Genomic DNA, 25,896 nt, shown 5'->3' with positions numbered 1-25,896 from the left:
AGACTCTGCAGGCTGCTAGTGTGCTACCTTTATATATACATATTTTTAGTTGTAGATGGACATAATACCTTTATTTTGTTTATTTAGTTCTTTTTTTTTTTTATGTGGTGCTGGGAAATGAACCCAGTGCCCCATGTGTGCCAAGCCAGTGCTCCACCACTGAGCCACAACACCAGCCCCAGTGTGCTACCTTTACCAGGTAAATTAACTGGCACATGCCATCTCTTGCATCGATCATACTAAAGTATCTTAGAAGTTATGGATATCGTAACATGCTGGGGGGAAGAATATCTGTTGATATCGACACAGAGCAAAGCAGGTTGAGATCAGAAGCCCTGGAATCAACCCCATCCCTGAAATCTGAGGTCACCAAGTTATAATGACAGAGGGAAAAAACGTCCCGATAGCCTTTTGAGTATCCAGGTACTAATGCAAGTTTATAAAAGGAGCTAGGAACCTCTCTCTGTGGACAAACATGACATCTCTAACTATCTTGTCATGGGATTTGGGGAAGAGCACGTGGCCCATGGATGAGCTTGGCCCTTTCTCATTGGACTTATCCCTAAATCCTGAAGTTAAATAATGAAAACTCACTGGACTGTGTTCTAAACACAAGTGCCTTCAGGACAGTTTGTAACCATAAGTCCTCTAGTATTTTTACTGGCCCAGTCAGTCCATAAACACTGCCCCACATGGTATATTAAGTTAGAGAGCAGAGGCGGCTGGAATGTGAACGTCTCAGTCCACTCATGTTGCTGTAACAAAATACTGAAGACTGTATACTTTATAAAGAAGAGAAATTAATTTCCTTTTCCATACAATTCTGGAGGCTAGCAATCTAAGATCAAGGCACTGGCAGATTGAGTATTAGTATCTGGAATCACATAGTCTCTACTTCCAAGATGGCGCCTTCATACTGCCATCCTCCAGAGGGGAGGAACACTGTGTTGTCATGTGGCAGAAGAAAAGAAACTCCTTTCCTCAAGTCCTTTTATAAGGGCCCTAATCCCATCCATGAGAATTCTGCCTTTGTGAATTCATCACCTCCTAAAGACCCCATCCCTAAACACTGTCACACTAATGATTAAGTTTAAACACATAAATTGGGGGGGACACATTCATATTGTAGCAGTGAGTCACATCAGAACTAGCTGACTTCTTTTTTCTTCTTTTCCACTTTTACATGTAATCACTCTGGTTTTATTTCTGCATTCTTTATTATTCAGGAAATAAAATTCTCTAGTTAAGATACTAGGATATCCCATTCTTTTAAAAGTCACAGTGTCACTTTTTAAAGTATAAGTGTTTGATCAGTTACAGATGGCACTAAAATTTAACATTTTACCTAATAATTACCAAATTTTTAATGATACAGCTGAGCACAGTGGCGCACATCTGTGATACCAGCAACTTGGAGGCTAAGGCAGGAGAATCCCAAGTTCAAGGCCAGTCTCAGCAATTTGGCAAGGCCCTAAGTAACTCAGCAAGACCCATCTCAAAATAAAAAATGAAAAGGACTGATGATGAGGCTCAGTAACAAAGCACCTCTGGGTTCAATCCCTAGTACCAAAAAAAAAAAAATCATATTTTTAAAAAAATTACAGACATGAGGAAGATACTCATGGAATAATATGTGAAAAAAAAAAAACACATGAAACTAAAAACACATTACATTCCCTATTTTGTACTAGTAATTTGCAAATGCAATTGTGAATATAATTTTTTAATATTGGGGAAAAATATCCCAAAATGTTAACAGCGATCAATCAGGAAGCATTGGTGATCTTTATTTTCCTTTCACATCACTCTGTAATTTCCAAGATTTTCCCAGTGACCATTTTATCATTTTAAATACAATCACCCCTTGATATTATAAGGGATTGGATTGGGGACCCTCCAAGGATACCAAATCCAAGGATGCTCAAGAAAAGAGCTCATGTTTGCATATGCGCATCTTCCTGTACATTTCAAATCATCTCTAGTTTACTTAATTATATTATTATATATTGGGTAGGATTCTCCAGTTTTCACACTGTTGGTCTCCAGAGCCTCCTCTGAGACACCTATTATTCTAACCCATGTGGTCCCTTTAGGTGCCATGCATGCAGCCATAAAATGGGTGACCTTGATGTCTCCCATGCCTGGTGCTCAGTCACCCTGGGTGTCCCTTAGAGTTCTTCCTCCTTGAGGCTTAACGACTTCAGGAAACAGGGTCAAGGCCCTGGTCTCAATAACCTCCATCCCATCCCTGGTCTAGGGAACCTTCTCTTTGGTGTTCCCCTCCTGGTATAATCTTGTCAAAGTGTTTTCAACAAAACCCAGGAAAAGTAGTGTCTTCTGGGTAACTGTAGCTTTGAGTTTTCTGTTATCTACCCCTCCTGAAGTAGAAGTGTTTATCTGCTTGAAATGGTTGAACAGAAAAAAACATTAAACAAGCTAATGGATCAATAAATCACTCTGTCCTGAATGATTTTCAAATGGTATCTGTTTCTCTAGGCAGAGATCAACTTGGAGGAGTTTTAGATCTGCCTTCTCCATTTCATCCAGAGCAGCTTCTCTATTGTGAGTTTTCTCTATTAAAGATTCTCCTATGGGACTGTGGTTGTGGTTCAGTAGTAGAGCGCTTGCCTGGCACGTGTGAGGCCCTGGGTTCGATCCTCAGTACCGCATATAAATAAATAAAATAAAGGTCCATTGACAACTAAAAAAATATTAAAAAAAAAAAAAAAAGATTCTCCTATGGTTTTACTCAAAGAAAGGATTCTATGGTTAAAATGTTTGCAACCACAGGAGTAGCTGATCTCCAGGGTGTCAGCCAGTTCCAAGATGTATAATTTTTGTGTTTCAGCGACTTCAGCAGCCTTAGGACAAAGTCACTCATTCTCTGTTTTCTGGATTTATATTTAGCCAGAATTTCCTGTTAATAAAAATGTCTGTACAGTATATCCACAGCACAATAACCTTTGCTCATAGCAATGCAATATATGATCTCAGAAACCATTAAGTTTTGCCTATTATTTTTTGGGGTATTTTCCTAAACCTAGAAGTATTTCATCACAGGTTGAGCATTTTAACATGATACCGAATATACCTGTATACACATGTAATGTACAGTCAGCTCTTTACCTGCAAGTTCCACATCTGTGATTTAAATAACCATGGATCAAAAATAGCCAGAAAAAAAAGAAAACCATATCACTGAATGTCTACCAACTTTTTCTCATCATTGTTCCCTAAACAATACAGTGTAATAACTATTTGCATAGGAATTACATTATATTGGATAATAATATAATAATATTAGCTTGTTTAATGTTTTTTTCTGTTCAACCATTTCAAGCAGATAAACACTTCTACTTCAGGAGGGGTAGATAACAGAAAACTCAAAGCTACAGTTACCCAGAAGACACTACTTTTCCTGGGTTTTGTTGAAAACACTTTGACAAGATTATACCAGGAGGGGAACACCAAAGAGAAGGTTCCCTAGACCAGGGATGGGATGGAGGTTATTGAGACCAGGGCCTTGACCCTGTTTCCTGAAGTCGTTAAGCCTCAAGGAGGAAGAACTCTAAGGGACACCCAGGGTGACTGAGCACCAGGCATGGGAGACATCAAGGTCACCCATTTTATGGCTGCATGCATGGCACCTAAAGGGACCACATGGGTTAGAATAATAGGTGTCTCAGAGGAGGCTCTGGAGACCAACAGTGTGAAAACTGGAGAATCCTACCCAATATGTATGTATTCTGGGACACCAAACTTTGGACAACCAGGAATAAGAAAATTTCTAACCAGCAGAATGAATTTCCTACTAAGCAGGAAGGTGGAGGCTTAGCAGCATCAGAATCAGATCAATTTCATCTGACTGATTTAAAGACAATCAAGGAAGTGATATTTGCATACATCCAAAGTTGGACATGATAAGTCCAATCCTTGTGTAACAGGCTTGGGCTAATTCTTAACCAAGTTCACATGTGGGCAAGTCAAGGAGCATGTCAAGTTTAAGGAAGTTCATGAACAAAACAAGCATTTGTAAAGGAAGGGGCTGGAGATGTAGCTCAGTGGTAGAGTGCTTGCCTAGCATGCACAAGGTCCTGGCTTCCACCTCCAACCCCACATTAGGATAAAAAAAAAAAAAGAGTACTAGGCTGGATATGGTGGCACTCACCTGTAGACTCAGCTACTTGGGGGGCTGAGGCAGGAGGATCTATTGAGCCCAGGAGTTTGAGGCTGGCCCGTGCCACATAGTGAGACCCTACCTCAAAAAAAAAAAAAAATTAGAAAAATAAATAAAAATAAAAGGAAGAAAGAGGGAAAGTGTGATAATCAGAATAATGGTCCCCAATGACGATGTCCTAATACTGGAAATTACTAATACACTTTCATATACAGGCAGTTCCCAATTACGATGCTTTATTTTACAATGGTCTAGCTTTCAATGGTGTGAAAGCAATAAGCTTTGTACTTTGAATCTTGAATTTTGGTCTTTTCCTGCACTATTAATATACAACATGATATTCTCTCGCAAGGCTGGGCTGCAGCAGCAGGCCCCAGCTCCCGTCTGCTACACAGTCAGGAGGGGAAACCACTGATGCTCAAGTGCACTGGTGATTTACAATGTTATTGACTTAAGGTACTTTGAACTTACAGTGGATTTATAAGGACATCACCCTAAACCAAGGAACATTCATCTGGTAAAGGGAGTGCTGCAGATGTGATTTATTCAAGGATTTTGCAATGGAGAAGTTATCCTGGATTATGCAAGTGGGCTCAATATCATCACAAGGGTCCTTCTAGGGAGAGAGGGAAGCAAGAGAGTCAGAAAGGATGTGACAAGGGAAGCAAAAATCAGTGGTGGGAAAGGGTCACGAGCCAGGAAATGGGACCAACCTCTAGAGGTTGGAAAAGTCCAAGAAATAAATTCTGCCCTGGGGCCTCCAGAAAGGAGCATATCATACTAAACCTTGATATTCAGTCCAGTGGGACTTCATTCGTATGGTACTGGAAGCAATAAATGTTTGTTGTTTTAAGCCATAAAGTTTGTGGACACTTGCTACAGCAGCAGTGGGAAACTAAACAGAAAAGAAGAAAGAGGGAGGGGAAGAAATACAGGAAGAGAAGAACATAAGGCAGAAGATAAGGTGATCACAGTTCCCTGGAGTTCTGCAGGCTCTGAGCTTCTCGAAGGTCATGGTTACATACCCCAGCATCCTCCATAGAGCCTGTGCTCAGTTTGTGATAGGTGTTGGGTTCCTCGAACCAAACATTAACAAACACAGACATAGCCCACCTGTCAGGCACTGCCCTTGGTACTTTCCTTATATCAACCAATGTCCTCACAACTCTATAAGGCTCATGTTATCATTATTCCCATTTTGCAGGTGAGGATACTGAAGCATTAAGAATCTGAAAATTTCACCCAAGATCAGTAAGCCACTAGGTGGCAAAGTCGGGTTTAACCCAAGAAATTTTTACAATTTATTACTGCCTGTGAATTAAGGATAAAGGAAGGAAATGAAAGGAAAGGAAGAAGAAAGATGGAATATTTTTTTTTCCTCCACTGATTTCAAATGTCTGCTTGATTTCAAGGGTAGCCTCCATACCAGACCTTCCCATCCAGCAGGGCACAGAGTAAGCAAGGTAGGTGACTCAACCCCACGGGTTCTGCCACACCAGCTGGTATTTTCTGTGTCTGTCCAGCTGCCTGCCAGGAACCGTAGAGACCCCAGCACCCAGCTCTAATGAGCATGTAGAAATGAATGGGTCACATATAAGCCAATTACAGCTGGCAGCAAGTTTGGGGAAATCGCTTCCCCTGGAACCAATTGGGACCCCGTTTGGGAGATAAAAGGGACAGCACATTAGTCTCTGTGGTCAGAAGCAGCTTCCATGCATTTCACGGAGCAAAGGAAATCTGAAACGTTTTGAAATGGGAAAATGGGGTTCGGCCAAATTGCTCAGTCAAGGCATTTAAAGGGTCTTTAGTGTGACATTCCATGCAGGACCTAGTAGTTTGTTCAAGCATGCAGGTAAAAACTAACATCTGGGGGCTGGGGTTGTGGCTCAGTGGTAGAACACTTGCCTAGCACGTGTGAGGCACTGGGTTCCATCCTCATCACCACATAAAATAAATAAATAAATAAATAAAACTAACATCTGTCCATCAAACATGTGTATACCTTCCCTACATGCCTCCACATGTATTTGATACTTTGGTCATTAAGACATCCATCATGTATCCATAGAAATGTGGAACAGAGAAAGCCTGAACTATTGAAAAGCTCAGATAAACTGAAATCTTGTTACTTGCCATTAGTTAAATCTCCCTTCTCTTTTAAGTTTTTTTTTTTTTAACCAATATTAATTTCAGAAAGTTAAATGCTATCACTTTAGGAAAAAGTATGTCACAAGAGTCATGGAATCAGAGAAACTAACACAGAAAAGGAATTTAGAGATCATTGACTATAACCTGGAGGCCTCCCTAGACTAAAATATTTGGGAGAAACTTCAGAGAAAATCTGGTACAAGGACCAAAATTTTTGGCTCAGATAAGGTTTTTTGTCAGAGGTCACTGCAATAGCTAGACGTAGTCAGCCAGCCTCTGCTTGATGCAACCAGGAACAGGGAACTTACTACTCAGGATAACTCGAGTCTTTCAAGATGCCGCTGTCGCCTGCGGTCGTTCTCTGTCAGCCATGGTCAACCCTACCGTGTTCTTTGACATCACCTACAACAGCGAGCCCTTGGGCCACGTCTCCTTCGAGCTGTTTGCAGACAAACTTCCAAAGACAGCAGAAAATTTTCATGCTCTGAGTACTGGAGAGAAAGGATTTGGTGATGAGAGTTTCTGCTTTCACAGAATTATTCCAGGATTTATGTGCCAGGATGGTGACTTCACACACCATAATAGCACTGGTGGGCAAGTCCATCTATGGGGAAAGTTTGATGATGAGAACTTCATCCTGAAGCCTACAGGACCTGGCAACTTGTCTATGGCAAATGCTGGACCAAACACAAATGGTTGCCAGTTTTTCATCTGCACTGCCAAGACTGAGTGTTGAATGGCAAGCATGTGGACTTTGGGAAGGTGAAAGAGGGCATGAACATCGTGGAAGCCATGGAGCACTTGGGTCCAGGAATGGCAAGACCTGCAAGAAGATCACCACTACCGACTGTGGACAACTTGAATACATTTGACTTGTGTTTATCTTAACCACCAAACCATTCCTCTGCAGCTCAGGAGAGCACCCCTCCACCCCATCTGCTTGCAATATCCCATAATTTTTGTGCTCTCACTGCAGTTCTTTGGGTTCCATATTTTCCTTATTTCCCTCCCAAGTCTAGCTGAATTGCAGAGTTAAGTTTATGGATTATGAATAAAAACTAAACGACAAAAAAAAAAGATAACTCGATTCAATCCTGTAGATCTCTAACTCAAGGAAGGAAAACACAACTTTTTAATATTATACCCATATCGATCCCTTGAATACTTCCAATGAGATCTGACTGGCTTTCAGAGGTTGCCTCCAAGATGTGCCTTTAATAACTCAGCAGGAGGAAGTCCAGCAGTGCAACCATCAAAATACACACAAACACAGACACACACGCACATGCACAACCATTTCATTGGTCTGACATCTCTGCAAATGACCAGCATAATTATAACATCAAAGGAAGAGAAAGAAGATGAAGAAAAAGGAAGAATAGAAGGAAGAGAGAGGAGAAGAAAAAGGGAAAGGGCAGGGGGAGAAGAGCAAAGAGGAAGAGGAAAATGAGTAGGAAGAGAAGAAAAAAAAATGAGATGATATAAGGATCTGGCTTGACATGACTACAGCCATCTTGGTCATAAGTGCCATTTTGCCCAGCAGGTAGCTTTGGAAGGCATTCTAAGTCCTATAGAACAAACAAAGTCATTAAGATAATCAGGTGATGACTAGAATGTAGCTCAGTGGTAGAATATATGCCTAGCATATGTGAGATGGTGAGTTGAACCTCAGAACCATTAAATAATTGAAAAAAAGATACTCAGCCCAGAGGCTGGCGCTGATGCTTGGCCTGTTTCTTAACTGATAATGGATATGTTAATAGTTTTCGAATGATCTCGCTGATAAGCGGATGAGGATATATAATGGGGGGTGGGAGGGGTTAGCGTTAGGGTTAGGGTTAGGTTTAGGGTTAGGGATAAAGAGGGTGGTAAGAATGGAGGAAGGAAGGACTGTATAGAGGGAAAAGAGGGGTGGGAGGGGTGGGAGGGAGGGAAAAAATAACAGAATGAATCAAACAACATTGCCCTATGTAAATTTATGATTACACAAATGGTATGCCTTTACTCCATGTACAAACAAAGAAACAACAGGTATCCCATTTGTTTACAATAATAATAAAAAAAAATAGTTTTCAAGAAAGGCCAACTGCATTCTTATCCAGCTTAGCATGTAAACCTCTTTCCCCTTGGTGTGCAGGGATCCAGTGGTCTCCCTGCTCCTAGAGGCTGGCTTCTGTCTGAAAATCCCTGAAAAACTGCACTTTGCACAACCCTAGATCTGTCTACCTCTTTTCTCAGTTTCATAGCACCTTCCATCTTTGGCAATCAATTCTCATACACAGGAACTAGAATTTTCTGAAACAGAGAATGATGCCATTCCCTGGGACAATGTGAGCACTAGCTGCTTTGCCCAACAGAAGGGGAAAGTTAGATGTGCAAGTGCTGCTGTTGTCCATAGACACTTTGCCTTTTACAAAAATCATAATGTAGAAGAAGAAATACTAAAAATACTTACTATATATTGTCAGGTCAAGGAGGTTATGGACATGTATGACATGCTTTCATTTTTGTTATTAATTCCTGTCTATAGACAAAATAGATACTTAGTTATAAGTAGAGATTCGTCTATGTGTATAGCAGCTACCTCTGGGTGGGTAATGACATAACTGTCTGAGGGGTGTGTTTGTGTGTGTGCGTAGTACTACTGTTCTTTATTTCCCAAATTCCCTACTTTGATTAGTATTACTTTCATAAATAACTTTTTAAAAACTAACTTAAAAATTAAAACTAATACCTATCCAGTTCTGAGACCAAGAAATTCTGGACTTATGGGAGTAGTTACTGAGATCCTTTTGAAATGGGAAATTGGGTTACGACTACTGGAGGTCATTTCTAGAACTGAAGCATTTTAGTGATGTAAGAAGACTCAGTGATGATCTAATTGAACTCATTCATCAGAAATACTGGGAAGTTGAGTCCCAAAAATATAAGTGATTTTCTCAAACTGACACAGCCACAGTGACAGGTGAGTCTCAGGTGACACCAAAACTGAAGCTTTATAAGGCCAAAAGAATCATCTCATCAAAGCAATTTTTCAAAAATTAGATTTGTTAGGCATGGAGAAGGAATAGAGGATGATCTTCCTAAGAAGAGATGATGCCTAAAATCTACAGTTCTATATGTGTCATTTGAACAAGAAGATTAAAGCAGTAGTGACTGTCTCTAAACTCTTAGTCCAGTGCTCAGAATTGTGGGATTTAGCCCTGACCTCATGAAGAGAGGTCATCTGACTGTGGTCATCAGACTGTGAACCACTTATAATGCCCATGCTGTTAAATTGCTCAGCAGCTCCTTAGTGATATAAGGAATTTTTATAGGAATCAAGAGCTGGGGATGTAGCTCAGTGGAAGAGCATCTGCCTAGCATGCAGAAGGTACTGGGTTCAATCCCTAACACAGGGAGAAAAAAATACTAGATTTAATATAATCTCAGCCCTTCAAAACCATCCTGAAGTTCCCCCCTCTCCTGGGAACTAAAGGGGAGAATTCAAAGACAGGGGCTCCTAAAGTTGTGAGCCAAATCTACAACAGTTCTACATGCAAGGTCAAACGGATGTTTTAAATTTTTCTTTCTGATCAAGAACAACGATAAAATGAGTCATACTATGGCAGAACTGGACAGGATTTTGAAGACCATCCAGCCCAACTCTCTTGGTTTATAGATGAGGAAATTGAGGTTCTTCAATTTTTAGAGTAAATGTCCCTGACCATATCCTGCGGCTCACACCTAGAAGGATCAATCTGTTCTTTCACTAGACTAAAAACTCTGAAATAAAAGAAACCTTCTCTCTCTTGTTTGAAGGATGGATGGATGGATGGATGGATGGATGAATGGAAGGAAGAAGGATGTATGGTTGAGTGGACTTTCCTAAAATTACATAGCACATTAACATCAAAACTGAGACTGGAATCCAAACCCTCCAATTACCATCCCAGCTGTTACCAACATTTTATAGTCCAATTCCATTTATGTTCAGTAACAGTGTCATACATGCTGATAATTCAAAATCTCAACAAATTGACTTAAAAGGACTATTGGCTATTTCCAAAAATGAAATCTACCCTTAATGACTAAACATGTGCTATTTATTGTATTTTCAAAAGAAATATACATTTATTCATTCATTCAACAAATATTTTCAGAGCACCTACTATGTGCCAGGTTCTGTTAGACACCTGTCACATTTTATTGGCATATTAGTATTATATATGATGTTATTTGCATTTTTTGATTTTCTAGGAATTCAATAACATAATACATATTTATAAATAAAAATCTTCAAAAGACCATTCTAGAACTGGGGTTGTAGCTCAGTGGTAGAGTGCTTGCTTTGTACCTGTGAAGCACTGGGTTCAATCCTCAGCACCACATAAATATAAATAAAATAAAGATATTGTGTCCATCTACAACTAAAAAAATATTTTTAAAAAGTAACATTCTATATGCTCTGAAATATTAAGAATTTTCAGAGCAAGCCAGCCATGGTAACATGCATGTAGCCTCAGCTATTTAGGAGGCGGAAACAGGAGGATTACTTAAGCCCACAAGTTTGAGACCAGCCTGAACAATTAACAAAATCCTATCTCAAAGAAATTTTTTTTCAGAATAATAGCAATAACTTGGGAGGGTTAATAGTTCTAAATAACCATCTTGAAAGACAAAATTCCTACTGATCTGTAAGTACTGCTTTGAATGTAGAAAATGGGTCTCAAGATTTTAGACACATGTAATATTCTGAGTATAATTACAGCAGCAAGATCTATTTTTTGCACTTGAGGAGTTCTTTTTAATTTCATAAAAAAGTGCCTCTATTTAAAAGGTACCTTTCTTTTTTTTTTTTTTCTGTGCTGGGGATCCAACCCAGGGCCTTGTGCATGCAAGGCAAGCACTCTACCCACTGAGCTATCTACCCAGCCCAAAAGGTACCTTCTTGAAGTCAAAAAAACAGCGTGTTGGCAGGACTTCTTTGAGTGAACAGCACCAGACAGTGGCACCAGCTGTTGCCACTGACCCCAAACTACAAGCGGAGTCATTCTTGTTCAGAGATCCTAACAGAGGGAATGAGTATTTTGTAAGCAATGACTTGAGGAATGACTGACTGAATGAATGAATGAACAGACAAGTGAATTTCGAGAAAATTAAAAGTGATCAAAGGATAATGGATATATCTTCTGACCAACTGAGCACCTACTATCCTAAAATGTAAACTTTCCCCATATCTCTTCCTTAACACCTGACATTCCACCATTGTAACCCCATTGCTTTAGCTCAGGGATTGGCAAACTACTGCCCAGAAGCCAAACTCACCTTTATAACTGCTTTGTAAATAAAGTTTTATTGAAACACAGACACATCACTTGTTTGTTTACGGTCTATGGTTGCTTTCATATTATAATAGCAGGTTTGAGTATAATCATCCCTCAGAGTTCATGGGGGATTAATTCCAGGACCCCTAGCAATTACCAAAATCTGCAGATGTTCAGGTCTCTTAAATAAAATGACATATATTTGCATATAACCTCTACACATCCCCCATATACTTTGGGGGGAGGTGAGGGACAAAGTCTCATTGTATAGCTCAGGTTGATCTCAAAATTCTGGACTCAAGCAGTCTCACCTCAGCCTGCTGAGTAGCTAGGACTACAGGTATACCTTGATGTTCCTGGCTTCTTTCATATATTTTAAGGCATTTCTAGATAACTTATAATACCTAATGCAATGTAAATGCTATGTGAATAGTTGTGATGTTATGTTGTTATGTTATGTTAGACAAGAAAAAAAGTCTGTAATATTCAGTAAAGATGTAATTTTTTTTCCAAATATTTTCAATTCGTGATGGGTTGAATCCACAGATGCAGAAACTACAGATACAGAAAGTCAACTGTGCTTACAACAGAAACCCTGTGGCCTGCAAGGCTGAAAATATTTACTATTTAGCCCTTTACAGGAAAAAGTTGGACAACCACTGTTTTAAGTTTGTTTCTTTTTTGAGCTTTATTAAATAATAATTGACATGCAAATATTGTGCATATTCAAGGTATGCAATGTGATATTTTAATGGTTTGGGGATTTTAGGTATTGGGGATTGAACCCGGGGGTGCTTAATAACTAAGCCACACCCCTAGCCCACTTTTTACATTTTATTTAGAAACAAGGTCGCACTAGTTTGCTTAGGGCCTAGCTAATTTGCAAGCTGGCTTTGAACTCATAATCCTCCTGCCTCAGCCTCCCAAGCCACTGGTATTACAGGGGTGTGCCACCATACCCAGTTTTGATATTTTAATGTATAAATACATGGTGAAATGATTACTACAATCAAGCTAAATACCACTTCCATCACTTCACACAGTTACCGTGTGTGTGTGTGTGAGAGAGTGTGTGAGTGTGTGTGTGTGTGTGTGAGTGTGTGTAAGAACACTTAGAATCTGAGCCCACTGCAGTGGTGTGTGCCTGTAATCCCAGCATTTCAGTAGGCTGGGCCTGGGCAAGTTTGAGGCCAGCCTCAGCAACTCAGCAAGACCGTGCGCCAAAATTAAAAATAAAAAGGGCTGGGAATGTAACTCAGTGGTATGGCATCCTTGGGTTCAATCCTCAGTACAAAAAAAAAAAATCTAAAAATCTACTCTCTTAGCAAATTACAAGTATACAACACATTAACTATAGTCACCATACTGTACATTTTGAGTTTGACTTTTGTAGGTTCTTTTCCTGAAATCACATGGTATTTGTCTTTCTGTGTCTGGCTTATTTCACTCAGCATATCTTCTAAATTCATCCACGTCATCACAAATGGCAGGATTTCCTTCTTTTATAAAGCTAATACTCCATTGTATGTGTGTGAAAATGAGATGTCTATTTTTTCCATTTATCTATTGTTATAGTCTGAATATGCAAATTCAGATATTGAAACTGAACTTAGTCTGATATGATGATATTGAGAGGTGGGACTATTAAGTGGTAATCATGCCATAAGGTCCCTCCCCTCATAAATACAATTAAGACCCTTATAAAAGTAGCTTCACTCAGGATTCAGATATCTCACCCTTCTGCCTTCTGCCAAGTGAGGACACAGCATTTCTTCCTTCCACAGGACACAGCATTCATGTGCCCATCGTAGAAGCAGACACTGGACCTCACCAGACAATTAATATCCTGGTGTCTTTATCTTGGACTTCCCAGGCTCCAGAACTGTGAGGAATAACTGTCTATTCTTTAGAAATTAGTCTGTGGTGTTTAAGACATTTGTTAAGTTGTTAACACATCTTGGCTGTTTTAAATAATGTTTCAATGAACATGAAAATACATGGAACATGAAAACAAACATGGAAATACAGATATCTCTTCATGGAAATATAAATATGCCCACATCTGTCTTTTTTCTTGATGTAGATGTTTATTGGAGTTGAACACTCCTCTTAGAACTGCTTTATTTATATCCCACAGTTCTGCTATATTGTTTTTATTTAAATATGTTGTGAGATATTTTTTAATTTCCCTTTTAATTTTTTCGATGGCTTTTTGGTTGTTCAGGAGTAAGTTGTTTAACTTGCACAATTTTTAAATGTTCTGTTATTGATTTCTAGTTTCATACCACTGGAGTCAGATTTCTATCCCCTTAAGTTTGGTTAATACTTGTTTTGTGACCTGTGATCTGTTAATATTTACTTTAGATTTTTTAGGTGCTCCAATGTTGGGTGTATATATATTTACTATTGTTATATCTCCTTAATAAATTGACACCTTACCATTATACAATAATTTCCTTGATCTTTTTACTGTTGTAAACTTCAAATATAGCTATCCCTCCTCTCTTTTGGTTTCCATTTGCATATATTTTCCATCCCTTCATTTCAGTTTATACGTGTCCCTAAAGCTTAAGTGAGTCTCTTGCAGGTAGCCTTCAGATGGGTCTTTTTTTTTTTTAATAAATCCATCAGCCACACTATGTCTTTTGATTGAAGAATTTAATCCATTTATGTTCAAGGTAAATGCTACTGACATTTTATTAATTTTTTTCTGGCTGTTTTATTGATTCTTTGTTCCTTTTTCCCTCTGTTACTGTCTTCCTTTGTGATCTGATGATTTTCTACAGTGACATACTCTGATTCTTTCACTTTATATTTTGTGTATCTGTTATAGGTGTTTATTTCATGATTACTATGAAGTTTACATATAACAACTTACAGGCTAGGGCTAAAGTTTAAGGGTAGAGTGCATGCTTAGCAAGCATGAGGTCCTGGATGAAATTCTCAGCACTAAAAAAAAAAAAAAAAGTTAAACACTTATTCTATTTTAAACTGATATCTACTGCATTTGATGGAGCACTCACCTCTTCCTCTTCCAGGTTTTATGAACTGGTTTCAGTGAGGAGAAGACCTTTACCCATGGGGAAGTTCAAGAGCTTTAGTTGGGTAGGGTATGGCAGAAGTTCGATCTGGTGAGGGCACAGCTTCATAACCTCTGTGCAGTTCCAACTGCTGATATGTATATTGATAAGTTGATATTTCAGGGGTCCTCAGTAGCAAAGGTTGTGAGTATCCACAGTTGGTGGAGTTTGGGGTGGCAAAGAACAGTGGGGTCTTTCTGATCTCTTTACCCCCTAATGAGGGATGTCATGGCCAAGGGGATCTGGTTCATGAATACACTCATAGTGGCCATGACATCAGTGTCTGTGGAACATCCACAGAGCTCAGGTAGGGCATCAGTTGTTCTGGTATCTGAGATGTGAGCACATGTGGGATAGTCATGTCTCCAGAGTCCAGAGTATGCACAGGTTTGGGAGAGTCAGTGGCCCTAGTCCCAGATTGCACAACAGCAACTCCTTCGGGGATAGAAAGTCTTTGTCAGGGCTGGGGAAATAGCTCAGTTGGTGGAGTGCTTGCCTTGGAAGCACAAGGCCCTGGGTTCGATCCCAGCATCGCAAAAAAAAAAAAAAAAAATTTGTCAGACTTCTGAATCAAACCCAAATAGCTCTCTTTTCCAGTTAAAAGAAAACTCAATATTCTGATTTCTCTTCCATGTAACATGTCACTCTGCTTTCAGGCATGTCAATTCCTCTCCAGGAGGTATGTGGCAGTGATGGCGACTCATGGCAAAAGCTGCTGGCGTCCCTGGGGAATCGGTCTGCTAGAGTTCATGCTGAAGCACACCAAGGAGGCCTCTGTTGAAATCTGTAGAGAGTCTACAACTGCTGTGGGGACTGTTGAGGTCCTCAGTGACAAGGCTACCACGGTCCTCTGCAGAGCAGACCTCTGGAACCCACATTGGCACCTGCTAGGTGACTGACACTCTGGCTCCTGCCCTTCTTCTTTGTTGCCCCTTCCCCCCTAGACATCTCAGCTATGTCAATATCCTCAACAATCCTTTCTGTGCAATTATTCTCCCTTTTGTTTTTCACCACTATGTCATTTTAAGTTCATAATGGGACCTTTGAACCCACCTAGGGAAATCTCTGTCTACATGCTGTTGGGGAGAGGAACATGAGGTTGCGATCAATTACTCCCCTCTGTTGCTCCATCATCTCTGCTTTCTTGTTTTTTCCAAGAGACTGGGTCGTCTCGCCATGCTTCCAAGACTGGAATGCAGTAGCCATCACAGGAAAAGTCCCACTCTTCATGCTTGGTCTAGATACCAACCTGACATAGTGCACTACAGCTTTGAACTCCTCGGATCAAGTGATTCTCCTTCCTCAGTCTCCCAAGTTGCTGGGGATGCAAGCATGAGCCACTGTGCCCAGCAATCACCTCTGCATTAAATTGTACTCTCTTTAAGTGTCCTTGGAAATGCACGCTATTCGTTATACCTCAATGTGGATTAGTTTATCCCCAAGGGCACTTAGCTGTTTTACAAGTTAAAAGACTACAGAGAACTCAAATGTATGTTAAGAAGAATATCTTAGAATGGAAAATGAGCACAGAAATGGGGAAAACTGGAAGAATGGTAAATAGGCATTATTTATTTTGCAGTTCTGTTTGACTTGCGATCAAAACAGAGTTGAGGCTAACGACTAAAGAGTCAAGTTTTGAATAGCAAGAATGTCAGACTTCTGAATCAAACCCAAATAGTTCTCTTTTCCAGTTAAAAGAAAACTCAATATTCTGATTTCTCTTCCGTGTAACAGGTCGCTCTGCTTTCAGGCATGTCAATTTCCTTCCATTTCTCTTGTGGTCCAAAGAGTTAGAGAAATTGTTTTAGATTGTACCCATCCCAAGTTACGCACTTCTGATTTTTTTTTTTTTTTTTTTCTCAACTGACCTCATTTAGCAGGGTGGAAGGCAGTTTTTCCTAGTCTATTAAGACTTCAATAAAATCATCCATTTCTAGTTAACTGGAATAGTATTCACATTTAGACCTGCATATTAATTGGCTGATAACGAGATGATAAAGCTGCTTTTCTCTGCAGGTGTACCAATCAATTTCAATGAAACAGAAAAAATGAGTTCTTTTCTTGTTGCATCTGAAATTAAAAAGTGATTTATATTTTCTAATAAAGTGGTTTTCATTGATCTCCTTCTGAAAATGTATGGTTTCATTTGCACTCTTTTAAATTATAATAGTTTCCGTTTGTAAAAGAATGATTTTCCAATATCATTTCTGGCTTCCAATTGATGATTAACTTTAATATGGATTTGAAAGAGTAGGTTTGGGGGTATTAAGAACCTCCATCCCCCCCAAAAAAAAAAAATGCTACTTTTAATGACCAGAATATTCTCAGACTACAAAGTTCTTTTCCTAAACACAATATTGTCAAAGGAAGTTATGTTCTCCCCCAAGAAATCCATTTTTCTATTTCCAAAGTTTCCTTTTGTCATAGAATTTTATGTCCATGCCAATTGTTTTCCATTTTCTGTTGTGTCAGCCTTGCTACAGGGCATATGTGGAAAGGAGATTTTTTTTTTCCTTCCTCCCGTCACCAACAGCAAATTCTTACTTGGAGATGCTCATAGACTCCTGTTGTTATCCACTGAATTCTGGCAGTGTGGAACTTGGCAGAGCAATTGCGTTTCACTTTAATTTAGTATTATGGTCTTCTGAGCCACGATGATTAAGCAGCCATGAAAGGAAACTGCATTTCAAACATGTGATGGAAAATCACAGAGTCCGAGGAAGGTGTGGGGGAAGGTGTGGGGGAGGGTGCGGGGGAGGATGTGGGGAAATCATGGCCATCTCACTTCTCTGTTACCCAGAGGCACCTGCGTTCACACCCAGGCTGCAAACAGGTGTTGAGGGGAGTCAAGAGAGACTGTGGGCATCAGACCTCATTGAAAACAGGAACCACAGACTGTCTCGCTACACAGGAGATAAACGTGGGCTGAGGAAGGAATAGATGAATGTGGATGGATGGATGAATGATGAATGAGTGGATGAATTTATGGAAGACAACTTGCAGCTCTCAAGCAAAGATTACATTTGTAATGGGTCTTAAGTGCCTCCTACAAAGAGGTATTTCTTTCCCTCCTTGGCTCATAGTGCCTGAATAGTCCCTACTAGTCCCAGGTGTTTTGTTGGGATTAAGTAATGCTGCCCTCTAAATTATTTTTTTAATGGACTTTGAAGGCCCCAGGATGGCTAATACCACAGCATGGACTAGTTCATCACCTGCCTTTGCATAGATCAGGAAAATGTGGACCACATAATGACAGCGGGCCTGAAGCACAGCTGGAACATGGGAATAGGTTAGGGAAAGTGGTGGAGGGGGCTTATCATGATGAAGAAGCACCTCTCTGCTCTGCCGAGGACCCCGTTTCTAGTCACACACACAAGTACAATACTTCCCAGGCTGTAGCCCAGCCTTCTTTCCTCCCCCGACCCCCAGGACCCAGGACTGAATTCAAGGCTTTGCACATGCTAGGCAAGTGCTCTGCCACTGAGCCAAATCCCCAAACCCCACTTTTGAACTTTTAAAGGATAATTATCAAGACCAACCAGGGCAGAGGACTGATGACATTTCTCTAGCTTAAAAATAAAAGTAATAAGGAACCGAGGATACTGCTCAGTGGTAAAGCACCTGCCTAGCATGCATGAGGGTCTAGGTTCATCACAAGTACTGTGGAGGGAAAAAATAAGATTATGTTGAATTAAATTAGATAATACATAGAAAATCTGTGGCACAGAGAAGATGCTCAATAAATTCTCCTTATTATTTTTTACATTTTTTGTAGTGCTGGGAATTGAACTCAGGGCCGCACACATGCTAGGCAAACACTCTAACACTGAGTTACACCCTTATTCCTATTTATTTTTATTTTGAGACATTCTGGCTAAATTGCCCAGGCTGGCCTTGAACTTGGAATTTTCTGGCCTCAGCTTCCCAAATTGCTGGGATTATAGGCATGGGCCACCATGCTCAGTTTACTGTAATCCCACTTCTGTGCTTATTTTGTAGTGGAGGACAACAAAGTTTGAGGGAGATAACTTGTTCTTCTAAGGTCACACCAAAGTAAAGGACAGAACCAATATTTGAACCCAAATATATATGACTTTCCTAAGTCCACACTCCAAATTCTACTCTGCCTCTTTCTTTGAGCTACTATTTAAAATAAATGCTTGGTAATTCCAGCAACTCAGAAGGCTGAGGCAGGAGGATCACAAGCTCAAAGCCAACCTCAGCAAGTTATCAAGGCCCTAAGCATCTTACCAGGACACTGTCTCAAAAAATAAAAAGAGTTATGGAAGTAGTTCAGTGGTTAAGCACCCCTGGGTTCAATCCCCAGGACCAATAAATAAATACGTATTTACACACATACAAACTTGAAGATGGACATGTGGCCCATTCCTGTAATCCCAGCAACTCAGAGGGCTAAGGTAAGAAGATCGAAAGTTCAAGGCCAGCCTCAGCAATTTAGGGAAAACCTGGAGATGTAACTCAGTGGTCTAGTGCCCCTGGTTCAATCCCCAGTACCATTTGGAGCTAAGGATGTAGCCCAGTGGTAGAGCACTTGCCTAGCATGCTTAAGGCCCTGGATTAGATTCCCAGCACCATCAAAAAAATAATAATAATAATAATAAATTAAAATAAAAAATAAGAAAAAAAAAAGAAAGAGAGAGCAAAGAATTAATTAAGGAAACTTCACTGAATATTTGCTGATATTAAGAAATAATTATTAGATTATTAGGTTGTCTCTCCCTCTGGAGATGGTCCACATTCTCCCTTAAATGTGTGTTATTGTGTTACCCCAAAATCTCATTCTCAAGATGGCCCACGTTCTCCCTTTCCTAAATAATGTCTCTGCTTTCCTAAATAAACTTTTGTCTGTGTCTCTGAAAAAAAAAAAAAAAGAAAGAAGGAGAAGAAAGAAAGAATGATTAGTATTTCTTGGTTGATGCTAATAATCTGCATTTTTTTCCCCCACAGACCTAGGGACAGACCTAACGCCATACTCTACCATGGCATTTTTTCTTAAATAAAAGAGCCATACTGAAAGATTTGCAGTTGAAATTCTATGAAAGCCATACTTGGCTTTGCAAGAACCCAATTGGAGGAAAGGGAGAGACGCAACTGGCCTGTGTTGGTGATTACTAAGGCTGGAGTGAGATGCCAGGAAGGTGATTTATTAGTCTCTCAACTTTTGTACAAATACAAAAAAATTTACAATAGGAATTTTGTCAAAATAAATAAAAGACAGAAAAACAGCACTAATTCTCAAAACAAGGCTGGTGGAGTAGCTCAGTAGTAGAGTATGTGCTTCACATGTACCAGACACAAGGCCCCGGGTTCAATCCCTGGCACCAAAAAATAAAAATGCAAAATAAAAACAATGGATGGATGTAAATCTTTGTGTATATAATAAAAACCATTGAAAGGAACACTTCAAAAGACTGAAATTTACTGTGTATGAACTATATTGTAAATTTTTAAGTGACTAAAAAAAAGATGCTAGAACAGATTAAATGGCAGCAAATCACATTTTTTTCCCTAAATTTTGTCTAATGCTTATTTTCTTCTTTTTCCTTCAAGTACTGGGGATTGAACTCCAGGTCTTCTACATACCAGGCAAGCAACCCACCCTGAGCTGTATCCCCACCCCTTTCTAAAATCTTATTTTGAGACAGGGTCTCACCAAGTTTCTTAAGTTGGCCTTGAATTTGTGATCCTCCTGCCTCAGCCTCCCCAGTGGCTGGGACCACAGACATGTTGTTTATCTAACACTTCTTAGTAGATTCTCTTTAATAAGTGAGTATACACATACTTGGGGAAAAAAGAAAATGAAACCAACCATCTGTCATCTGTCCTTTTCTGGCCTATCTCACAAGTTGTGAACTGTTACCCAAATGCTTCCACACATATCTTCTAGGATGTTCTCTCAGAACCATTTCTGCACCAACCATGGCCACCCTTATGGAGCTCAGCACCATAGATGCTGTATCCCCACCCCTTTCTAAAATCTTATTTTGAGACAGGGTCTCCCATTTTGGGTCTGGGCACCTGGAAGTTTCCCCCAAACAAGGTCAAAGAAGCCATGAAGGTAGCCATTGATTCAGGATATTGCCACAGACTGTGCCTACGTCTATTAGAATGAGAATCGAGGTAGGAGAAGAGAAGGTGGTGATGGACCTCTTTACTGTTAGCAAGGTGTATTGCACTTTTTTTTTTTTTTATATACCAGGGATTGAACCCAGAGGCTTAACCACTGAGCTACATCCCCAGCCCATTTGGTTTTTATTTTGAGACAGGGTATCACTGAGTTGCTGAGGCTGGCTTTGAACTTGCGATCCTCCTGCCTCAGCCTCCCAAGCCACTGGGATTATAGGTGTGAACCACCGCACCTAGCTGTGGTGCATCTTCTTTGAAAAAAACCTTCTGAAGGAAGCCTATCAGAAGACCCTCAAGGAAAAAAAAAAGAAGAAGACCCTCAAGGATCTGAAACTGGACTATCTGGACATCTATCTTATTCCCTGGCCACAGGGATTGCAGTCTGGGTAGGAGTTATTCCCCAAAGGTGATAAAGACAATGGCCTTGGGCTGGGGAGATAGCTCAGTTGGTAGAGTGCTCGCCTCACAAGCACTAAGGCCCTGAGTTCAATCCCCAGCACCGCAAAAAAAAAAAAAAAGACAATGGCCTCACCAGTAAATTAACATTCTTGGATGCCTGGGAGGTCATGAGGAGCTGGTGGACAAGGGGTTGGTGAAAGCCCTTGGCATCTCCAATTTCAACCACTTCCAGGTTGAAAGGATCTTGAACAAACCTGGACTCAAATATAAACCAGTGACTAATCAGGTCAAATGTCACCCACACCTCGCCCAGAAGAAACTGATCCAGTGCTGCCACCTCAAGGGCATCACTGTCATAGCCTACAGTCCCCCAGGATCTCCAGATAGCCCTTAGGTCAAGCCAGAAGACCCTTCACTACGGGAGGACCCCAAGATTAGGGAGACTGCTGTAAAGCACAAAAAAAATCCCCAGCCCAGGTTCTGATCCAGTTCCAGATCCAGAGGAACATGGTGGTGAACCCCAAGCCTGTGCATTGTCAAGAACTGTCAGGTCTTGAACTTCCAATTGAATGATGAGGGGATGGTCAGCCACCCTCAGCTTCAACAGACACGGAAGGGCCTGCGTCCTGGCTGATCCTCAGCTGATGGAACATCCTCCAATGCCAAATACTGAAGCAACTCTCCTGATACCACCTGGAGGGTTCCTTCTCTTCACTGAAGTGGAACTCTCTCGCCCCGAGTCCTGTTTTAACCAAGCTTGTGTGAAATAGTACTGCATCGGAATTGTTGTAAATCAGAAACTAAGTAAGTTTTGGGTTGGTTTTTTTTATGCTCTAATCATACATGGCATGTAACAACTTACTCAACCTCCTTCCCTTTCTTTTCCCTCCTTCCTGCCCCAAGGCAAGGTTTTATTCAGATCCACAGGATGAACCAGGATGAGACGACCACAGGGAAGGATGACTCAGTTGAGCAAATGACAGTTTCTTGCACTTATTTGATCTGACCACATGTATGTTACACAATAGGAACTCTGCTAACGCTAATGATGCAAAGATGAAAAGAATCAAAAATAATACTTTTTTAAAAATTTTTTTAAACAGCCTGGCACAGTGGTGAAAACCTGTAACATGTAATGCGAAGCCCTTGGTTCTACCCCTAGCAAACACACACACACACATACACACACACACACACACACACACACACACACACAAATTAAATAAATAAATAAATAACAGAAGCAAATGACATCGTTAAAAGAACATTGTCCTAGCCAGGTGTAGTGGTGCACGCCTGTAATCCCAGTATCTCCAGAGGCTGAGGCAGGAGGGTCACGAGTTCAAACCCAGCCTCAGCAACTTAGTGAGACCCTAAGCAGCTCAGCAAGACCCTGTCTCTAATAAAATATAAAAAAGGGCGGGGGCTGCGGCTCAGTGGTTAAATACTCCTGGGTTCAATCCCTGGTACCAAAAAAAAAAAGAACATTGTCCTTTCTTCCTTGCATGGGGAAGAGCTGGGAACTTACTGTGCAGTCCTTGCGATTGTGTGACGTAAAGTGAGATCAGGTCCAGCGTATGTGACCTCAGCCTCTAAAAGAGCTGTGCTCACACCCAGCCTTGAGAGAAGCCAGCTGCTCTGAAGATGGAACTGGCCTCTGTTTGGTTTGGCCTGCCAGTTCCTGCTGCTAACATTGGATGTTTAATGTTCCACGAAGGTTCATGTGTTAAAGACTTAATCCCCAAGTGGAGCTGTTAGAAGATGAAGAGGACCTTCAGCAGAAGGAGTCTGGTAGGAGGTCCCAAGGTCATTGGGGTGTGTCCCTGAAGGAGATTATGGCATTGGGGCCCCTTCCTCTCTTTTTGCTTCATGGCCATGAGGTTATCAGTTTACTCAAACACCCACTCCTGTCATTGCCATCTGGCCCCCCCATCAGAGACCCAAAGCAATGGGTCTACCCAATCATGGACTGAAAACTTCAAAACCATGAGCCAAAATAAACCTTTTATCTTTATAAATTGATCATCTCAGGTATATCATTACAGTGACAGAGGGCTAAGGATGTGGCTCAGTGGCACACCACTTGCCTAACATGTACCAAGCCCTGTATTCAATCCCGAGTACTGAAGGAGAAAAAAGGAGAGAACAAAACAAACAAAAAGACCATTATAGGAACAGAAACCTAACACACCTGCCAGAGCTTAGGCCAGAGTTTGCATGCCCCTGCCCCACCATGGCACCTGATGCTAGCTAAAGCCCTTCAGAGGGCCTTTATTACTCTCCAGAAAAGAATGATAGCACAACACGCAGCCTAAAAAACCCAGCACAGCAGCCAGAGGTACGGCTCGGTGGAGAAACACTCGCCTACCATTCATGAGGCCCTGCATCAGGAATGGTTCATAGGCTCCATCCCCAGTGTCACCAAAAAAGAAAGCCAGCATGAGCCAGGCATAGTGTCACACCTGTAATCACAGCTACTTCGGAGACTCAGGAAGGAGGATGCCAAGTTCAAGGCCAGGGTTTTAGGCAGCTTTTTGCTGCTGGGGCCAAAAGACCTGATGAGATCAATTAGAGGAGGATAAGTTTATTCGGAGGCTCACAGTTTGAGAGGTCTCTGTAAATAGATGACCTGCTCCATTCCTCAGAGCTCGAAGTGAAGCAGAACATCATTACAGAAGAGAGTGATGCAGGAGAGCGGTTCAGGACATGGCCACCAGGAAACAGGCTTGTCCTCTCACCAAGGACAAAATATGTACCCCAAATGCGTGCCCCAATGACCCACCTCCTCCAGCAGCACCCTACCTGCCTACAAGTACCACTCAGTTAATCCCCATCAGGGGATTAATTCACTGATTAGGTTGAAGTTCTCATAACCCAATCATTTCCCCACTAAGCCTTCTTGCATTGTCTCACACATGAGCTTTGGGGGACACTCACATCCAAACCTTAGCAGTCAGCATGGGCAATTTAGCAAGACCCTGTCTCAAAATAAAATAAAAAGGGCTAGAATTATAACTCAGAGGTACAGCTCACCTAGTAAGTATAAGCTCCTGGATTCCCCACTACTGAGAAAAAGCCAAACATGACATGACCTCTGATACTTCTCCAGCTCAATCTCATGCCCATTCTTCTCTCTCTCTCTCTCTCTCTCTCTCTCTCTCTCTCTCTCTCTCTCTCTCTCTCTCTCTTTCTCTCTCTCTCTCCCTCTCTCTCCTCCAGGAACACTAACTTTCTTCTCCTAGTAGTTAGAGAGGTCCTTCTATGACAAGGCCTTTGCACATGCTAACTCCTCAACCTGACCTACCTACTTATCCTTGAGATGTTTTTTCTTTTCTTTTCTTTGTTTGTTTGTTTTTTGTTTGTTTGTTTGTTTTGTTTTGTTTTGTTTCCGATGGGGAGGGAGGCTGGGAATTGCAGATTGAACCCAGGGCCATGTGCTCCACCACTGTGCAATGCTCAATACCCTCAATCCCAACCTTGAAATCTTGAGATCTCAGCTCATGCAAAATTTTTCTCAGGATAAGCTTTGCTGGAGTCCCAGAGAAAAACTCCCTATTATTGGTTCCAAAGCATTTGTCACAGTGGGAATTTTACATGTACTAATTCAATTATTAGTGACCTGACTAGGCTACAAGCCCCATGAACAATGAGACTGTCTCTCTTTGCTGATCACTGGATTTTCCAGGGCCCCCTACAAAGTCTGGTATACACTAGGCACATGACATTTGTCATTTTGTCAAAATAAAATAAAATAAAAAGGAACTGATGAAAGAGGAATGAATGAAGGGATGGATCAATAAAATCCCCAAGGCCACAGACCCATGCAATTGTTATTTGTTAAGAACTTAAAAGTCGGGCACTGTGGTGCACACCTGTAATTCCAGGGGCTCGGGAGGCTGAGGCAGGAGGATCACAAGTTCAAAGCCAGCCTCAGCAAACGCGAGGTGCCAAGCAACTCAGTGAGACCCTGTCTCTAAATAAAACACAAAAAAGGGCTGGGGATGTGGTTCAGTGGTTAACCCACTCTGGGTTAAATCCCTGGTACCAAAAATAAATACATAAACAACCAAAAAAAATTTTTAAAAGACTCCATGGAGGTATCTTCTCTTGCAAATTTGAGTTTTTTTTTTTTTTTTTCAAAAACTCAGTGGTAGAGCACTTGCCATCCCCAGTACCACAAAAAAGAAAAAAAAAAAAAATAACAACAACAAAATACAACTCTAAAAGAACCCACTACAGAAGAATTCATCAGTGGTCGCTCTTTCTGGCACAAATCCATTTCATGGAAATAATTTTTAGTACTTTAATGATGCCTCTCTTGCCCTACAGCATATGACAACAAGGAGCAATTAGCTCTACAAGTATAATGTAAAAGGGGTGGAATGCATTTAAATTGGAATTGATTTTTGTTTAATCTATGTTTCCATGGGTGGAAATCAGCTTTTTTTTTTTTTTTTGGGTGGTGCTGGGTATTGAACCCAGGGCCTTTTTCATGCTAGGCAAGCACTCTACCAACTGAACTATATCCCCAGCCCGGAAGTCAGCCTTTCCTGATCTGGCACATTAGAATGGACCAGTTGGTGGATCTTTGGGGGCCTCCTTTTTACAAATAGAAAAGCCAGTACACACCTTCCTCCTC

At 40.8% G+C, this 25,896-nt stretch overlaps 2 pseudogenes; both read left to right on the top strand.

The window, feature by feature from the left end:
• Positions 1 to 6,695: 6,695 nt before the first annotated feature.
• LOC124966056 (peptidyl-prolyl cis-trans isomerase A-like) lies at positions 6,696 to 7,197 on the top strand (annotated as a pseudogene).
• Positions 7,198 to 14,927: 7,730 nt separating this feature from the next.
• LOC124966055 (aldose reductase-related protein 2-like) lies at positions 14,928 to 22,027 on the top strand (annotated as a pseudogene).
• Positions 22,028 to 25,896: the final 3,869 nt, after the last annotated feature.

This window comes from Sciurus carolinensis, chromosome 16 (genome assembly GCF_902686445.1).
Source record: "Sciurus carolinensis chromosome 16, mSciCar1.2, whole genome shotgun sequence".
Lineage (NCBI taxonomy): Eukaryota > Metazoa > Chordata > Mammalia > Rodentia > Sciuridae > Sciurus > Sciurus carolinensis.
The sequence above is the reverse complement of the archived record's forward strand: the minus strand, read 5'-3'. Positions and strand labels throughout refer to the sequence as shown.